We start from the raw sequence: 6,310 nt of genomic DNA on the forward strand, positions 1-6,310 counted from the left end.
TTAACTTTCAGTAGCTTTGTGCAATGTCCAGAAGTGTTAAGAATGATTATGTCACCTCTGAATATATGAATTTTCGATTATGCACTAACCCTCTAATGAGTTTGTTTTGAGTTTGGTGTGGAGGAAAAGTTTTCAAGGGTCAAGAGAGGAGGATGATACAACAAGAAGAGTGAAAAGTCTAAGCTTGGGGATGCCCCCGTGGTTCATCCCTGCATATTTTAAGAAGACTCAAGCATCTAAGCTTGGGGATGCCCAAGGCATCCCTTCTTCATCGACAACTTATTAGGTCACCTCTAGTGAAACTATATTTTTATTCCGTCACATCTTATGTGCTTTACTTGGAGCGTCTGTTTGTTTTTGTTTTTGTTTTTGTTTGAATAAAATCGGATCCTAGCATTCCTTGTGTGGGAGAGAGACACGCTCCGCTGTTGCATATGAACACATGTGTTCTTAGCTATACTTTTAATGTTCATGGCGAAGGTTGAAACTGCTTCGTTCATTGTTATATGGTTGGAAACAGAAAATGCTTCATGTGGTAATTGGTATAATGTCTTGAATAATTTGATACTTGGCAATTGTTGTGCTCATATAGATCATGTTGAAGCTCTTGCATCATGTACTTTGCACCTATTAATGAAGAACTACATAGAGCTTGTTAAAATTTGGTTTGCATGATTGGTCTCTCTAGAGTCTAGATATTTTCTGGTTAAGGTGTTTGAACAACAAGGAGACAGCGTAGAGTCTTATAATGCTTGCAATATGTTCTTATGTAAGTCTTGCTGTACCGTTTTATACTTGAGTTTGCTTCAAACAACCTTGCTAGCCTAGCCTTGTATTGAGAGGAATTCTTCTCGTGCATCCAAATCCTTGAGCGAAAAACCATGCCATTTGTGTCCACCATACCTACCTACTACATGGTATTTCTCTGCCATTCCAAAGTACATTACTTGAGTGCTACCTTTAAAATTCTATTCTTTGTCTTTGCAATATATAGCTCATGGGAAAATAGCCTTAAAAACTATTTGGTGAAGAATATGTAGCTATGTATCTTATTTCTTATAAGTTGCTTGTTGAGCGGTAACCATGCTTCTGGGGACGCCATCAACTTTTACACCTTTGTTGAATATCATGTGAGTTGCTATGCATGTTCGTCTTGTCTGAAGTAAGGGCGATTTTCATGATCAAATGGTTTGAGTATGCATATTGTTAGAGAAGAACATTGGGTCGCTAACTAAAGCCATGAATCATGGTGGAAGTTTCAGTTTGGACAATTAATCCTCAATCTCTTATGAGAATATTATCTGTTGTTGAATGCTTATGCATTAAAGATGAGTCCATTATCTGTTGTCTATGTTGTCCCGGTATGGATGTCTAAGTTGAGAATAATCAAAAAAGAGAAATCAAATGCGATCTTTCTCCTTAGACCTTTGTACAGGCGGCATAGAGGTACCCCTTTGTGACACTTGGTTGAAACATATGTTATGCAATGATAATCCGTGTTAATCCAAGCTAATTAGGACAAGGTGCGAGCACTATTGGTAATCTATGCATGAGGCTTGCAACTTATAAGATGTATTATGCATAACACATATGATTTATTACTACCGTTGACAAAATTGTTTCTATGTTTTCAAAATGAAAAGCTCTAGCACAAAAATAGTAATCCATGCTTCCCTCTGCGAAGGGCCATTCTTTTACTTTATTGTTGAGTCAGTTTACCTACTTCTTTCTATCTTAGAAGCAAACACTTGTGTAAACTGTGTGCATTGATTCTTACATGTTTACCTATTGCACTTGTTATATTGCTTTATGTTGACAATTATCCATGAGATAAACATGTTGAAGTTGAAAGCAACCGCTGAAACTTATATCTTCCTTTGTGTTGCTTCAAAGCTTTCTACTAAGAATTTATTGCTTTATGAGTTGACTCTTATGCAAGTCTTATTGATGCTTGTCTTGAAATTACTATTCATGAAAAGTCTTTGCTATATGATTCAGTTGTTTACTCATTGTCTTTACCATTGCTTCGAATCGCTGCATTCATCTCATATGCTTTACAATAGTATTGATCAAGATTATGATAGCATGTCACTTCAGAAATTATCCTTGTTATCGTTTACCTACTCGAGGGCGAGTAGGAACTAAGCTTGGAGATGCTTGATACGTCCCAAACGTATCTATAATTTCTTATGTTCCATGCTACTTTTATGATGATACTCACATGTTTTATACACAATTTATGTCATTATTATGCATTTTCCGGCACTAACCTATTGATGAGATGCCGAAGAGCCAGTTGCTGTTTTCTGCTGTTTTTGGTTTCAGAAATCCTACAAAGGAAATATTCTCGGAATTGGACGAAATCAACGTCCAGGGTCTTATTTTTCCACGAAGCTTCCAGAAGACCGAAAGGGTTACGAAGTGGGGCGATGAGGCGCCGCCACCATAGGGCCGCGCGGCCAGAGGGGGGCCCGCGCCGCCCTATGGTGTGGGCCCATCGCGCTGCCTCCAACCCTACCCTTCCGCCTACTTAAAGCCTTCGTCGTGAAAACCCCAGTACCGAGAGCCATGATACGAGAAAACATACTGAGACACCGCCGCCGCCAATCCCATCTCGGGGGATTCAGGAGATCGCCTCCGGCACCCTGCCGGAGAGGGGAATCATCTCCCGGAGGACTCTTCATCACCATGATCGCCTCCGGATTGATGTGTGAGTAGTTCACCCCTGGAATATGGGTCCATAGCAGTAGCTAGATGGTTGTCTTCTCCTCATTGTGCTATCATGTTAGATCTTGTGAGCTGCCTATCATGATCAAGATCATCTATTTGTAATGCTACATGTTGTGTTTGTTGGGATCCGATGAATATGGAATACTATGTCAAGTTGATTATCAATCTATCATATATGTTGTTTATGTTCTTGCATGCTCACCGTTGCTAGTAGAGACTCTGGCCAAGTTGATACTTGTGACTCCAAGAGGGAGTATTTATGCTCGATAGTGGGTTCATGCCTCCATTGAATCTGGGGGATGGATGAAAAAGTTCTAAGGTTGTGGATGTGCTGTTGCCACTAGGGATAAAACATCAATGCTTTGTCTAAGGATATTTGTGTTGATTACATTACGCACCATACTTAATGCAATTGTCTGTTGTTTGCAACTTAATACTGGAAGGGGTTCGGATGATAACCTGAAGGTGGACTTTTTAGGCATAGATGCATGCTGGATAGCGGTCTATGTAATTTGCCGTAATGCCCTGATTAAATCTCATAGTAGTCATCGTGATATATGTATGTGCATTGTTATGCCTTCTCTATTTGTCAATTGCCCAACTGTAATTTGTTCACCCAACATGCTACTTATCTTATGGGAGAGACACCACTAGTGAACTGTGGACCCCGGTCCATTCTTTTACATCTGAAATACAATCTACTGCAATACTTGTTCTTTACTGTTCTTCGCAAACAAACATCATCTTCCACACTATACATCTAATCCTTTGTTTACAGCAAGCCGGTGAGATTGACAACCTCACTGTTACGTTGGGGCAAAGTACTTTGATTGTGTTGTGCAGGTTCCACGTTGGCGCCGGAATTCCTGGTGTTGCGCTGCACTACACTCCGCCACCAACAACCTTCACGTGATCCTTGACTCCTACTGGTTCGATAACCTTGGTTTCTTACTGAGGGAAAACTTGCTGCTGTACGCATCACACCTTCCTCTTGGGGTTCCCAACGGACGTGTGTCTTACACGCCATCAGCTCACTTCATCTTCATGTTCAAGACATACTTGACACTTGATCTTCTTCATTTGCTTCTTATTGCAATCTTGAAGCCAACATATGGTTCAAGCATTGCCTATGGACAACTCCTACAAATATAACTCAATGCAAACATTAGTCAATAGGGATTGTCATTAATTACCAAAACCACACATGGGGGCTCCATGCACTTTCAGTTGCTTGAGGTACTTTTAATGGACAGATCTATGCTTGCTTTAGCCAATGATGCAAAGGTTGAGGCATAAATTTTAAAATAAGAACAAATACTATGATGTGGCTTTTCTTCTCTGTGATGACTTTGAATAGCACCTCTACTCAAGACTGAGAGATATTCCTCCCAAACCTTTCTTTGTGTTTCTTGATGTTTTGTGCATTTCCTAGCTCCTCGCTAAAATTCTGGTTAGTGTTAGTGTTAGTGTTAAAATCCCAGATAATTTATCCAATGATAGAGAACAAATACTAGGAACTAGGAACTAATTAATTTTTATTGTTATTGCTATTTACCTAGGAACTAGTCCTAATTGTCCTGGTTACTAACTAAATTTTTTGTGAACTTATATATATGGCTCTTTAGTTTCGACAGTCGTTTTGCGTATTTGATTTGATCTTTAATTTTATTTGCACTTGATGATTAGAATATTTGGTCACTACACTTTGAGGTGGGGCCAGCGAGCATGGTGTGATGGCACAAATATCAACCTCTTGTGCATCCTACTTGGTCTCATCTCTAAATGTTAATATTTGTTTCGCCCAATAAAGTATGAGGCATTTATTTAGTTGATTCTACTTGGCTCGTATTTGAGTTGGCCTTCTTCGTTTATTTTGGTTTTTCTTCGAGGTAGTGCCGATGATTAAAATGTTTGATCACCGTACACTCTGGGGTGTCGTAAGTGGTGAGCCTGGTAAGATGGCACAAATATGATTCTCTTGTGCATCGCTCCTTGCGGCTTTTCCAGAGGGTCTTTTTGGACGGCTTCGGCTGCATCCAGACCAGTCGGTCCAGGACCTGGACACGCCCGCGGCTGCGCCAGCAGCCTCCACACCATGCTGCGGCCTCGGCGCCATATCGACACTCACCTCACCAGAAGATGAAGATGAAAGCCTCAGCCTCGACACATGGTCGTTGCCCCCACGGGCCGCGGAGGAGGCTGACTCCTGGCTTGGGGCGCGCTGCACCGACGCTGGGAGAAGTCGGGCGGCGAAGATGACGAGGACACCCTTCGGGAATGGGGAGGGGAAGGGGCCACCGGAGCCGGGATGGCGGCCAAGGAGGAGGGCGCTCACCTACGCACCCTAGGGTTAGTCCCAATAATAAAATTGTCAGTGTCAAATAAGGAACCTGAAAGGAATTTTCAATTATTTCCTTCGGTCCGGGCTCCATCCTCAATCTTATCTTATATTTACTAATTGGAGACTCCCATCAAGACACCACGTTAATCCTCAAGTTTAAGCAGTTAATCACCGTTAGATTAAAAAATAACATCCGAGATTGGTCCTTCGGTCGTGATCTCCCCGACAGATCAATTCACCACAGCTGCCATGGGCAAACACCTCCTCGCCTATTCTCTCTCCAGAGATCTAATGGACAACTCCTCCGCCTACTCTCTCTCCGAAGATCTAATGGAGGGTTTTGTCGTCGTTGTCTAACTTTGAGGCCACCGCCGCAGCCCAGTACGGCCACTTCCTCCCCGTAACTTTTTTTCCTTTACTGTGACTCCGTCCGACCTCCTTTGGCCCTTAATTATTCCCCCGGTTCCTGTATTTTCTTGAAGGATCGTATGCTGTCGCGTGAGTCGCGTGTAGTAGTTGAGTTCAGATTCGATGGTGAACAAGACAGCGGAAGCCACGTCTGGGTACAGGAGACAAGCAATGATTAGTCACCGTGTGCTGCTGGCCATGCTGCTCTTCAGCCCGAAATAGTAGCAGCAGCATGACTCGCATTAGGTAATTTCTCATACCCAATAGATTAGAATTGATTTTCCCTAGGCTCTATCATCGATGCAACTTAGGATTATGGATAAAAATATTTTTTTCTCTACCAGTTGTATGTAGGGCTACTACTTTCTTAATTAAGAGGCAGCCTAATCTGTCAGATCTTTCTTTATTATCCATGATACTTGATGTTGTTGATTGAATGACTACATAATTTAATGGCATGAAGTGATTAAAAGTGAGACCAGTCTTGCGTTCTTATATTTGATCATATGTTAGATTCATACAGGCTACTTGATACCAAGGTTTTCAAAAATACCCTTGAGGACCGGTATTACCAGTTTTCAAAAAGACTGTTCGAGAATTCTTAAATGAAAATTCATCTAAAGTTCATCAAAAAACTTGAAATTTAAGAAAATTATATAAATACTGGTATATTTTGTCCCGTATAATTTTTTTCGGTGGCAACCAGAATAACCGGTTTCAGCGAGATTTCGGAAATCACGGCCTAGAAAAAACCTGACATATATATTCTTAACAGTATAGCATGTTATATCTATCGCTCAATCTTAAAATAATAAATAAGATTCCTTTTGC

The sequence above is a fragment of the Lolium perenne genome, chromosome 5 (genome assembly GCF_019359855.2).
Source record: "Lolium perenne isolate Kyuss_39 chromosome 5, Kyuss_2.0, whole genome shotgun sequence".
Lineage (NCBI taxonomy): Eukaryota > Viridiplantae > Streptophyta > Magnoliopsida > Poales > Poaceae > Lolium > Lolium perenne.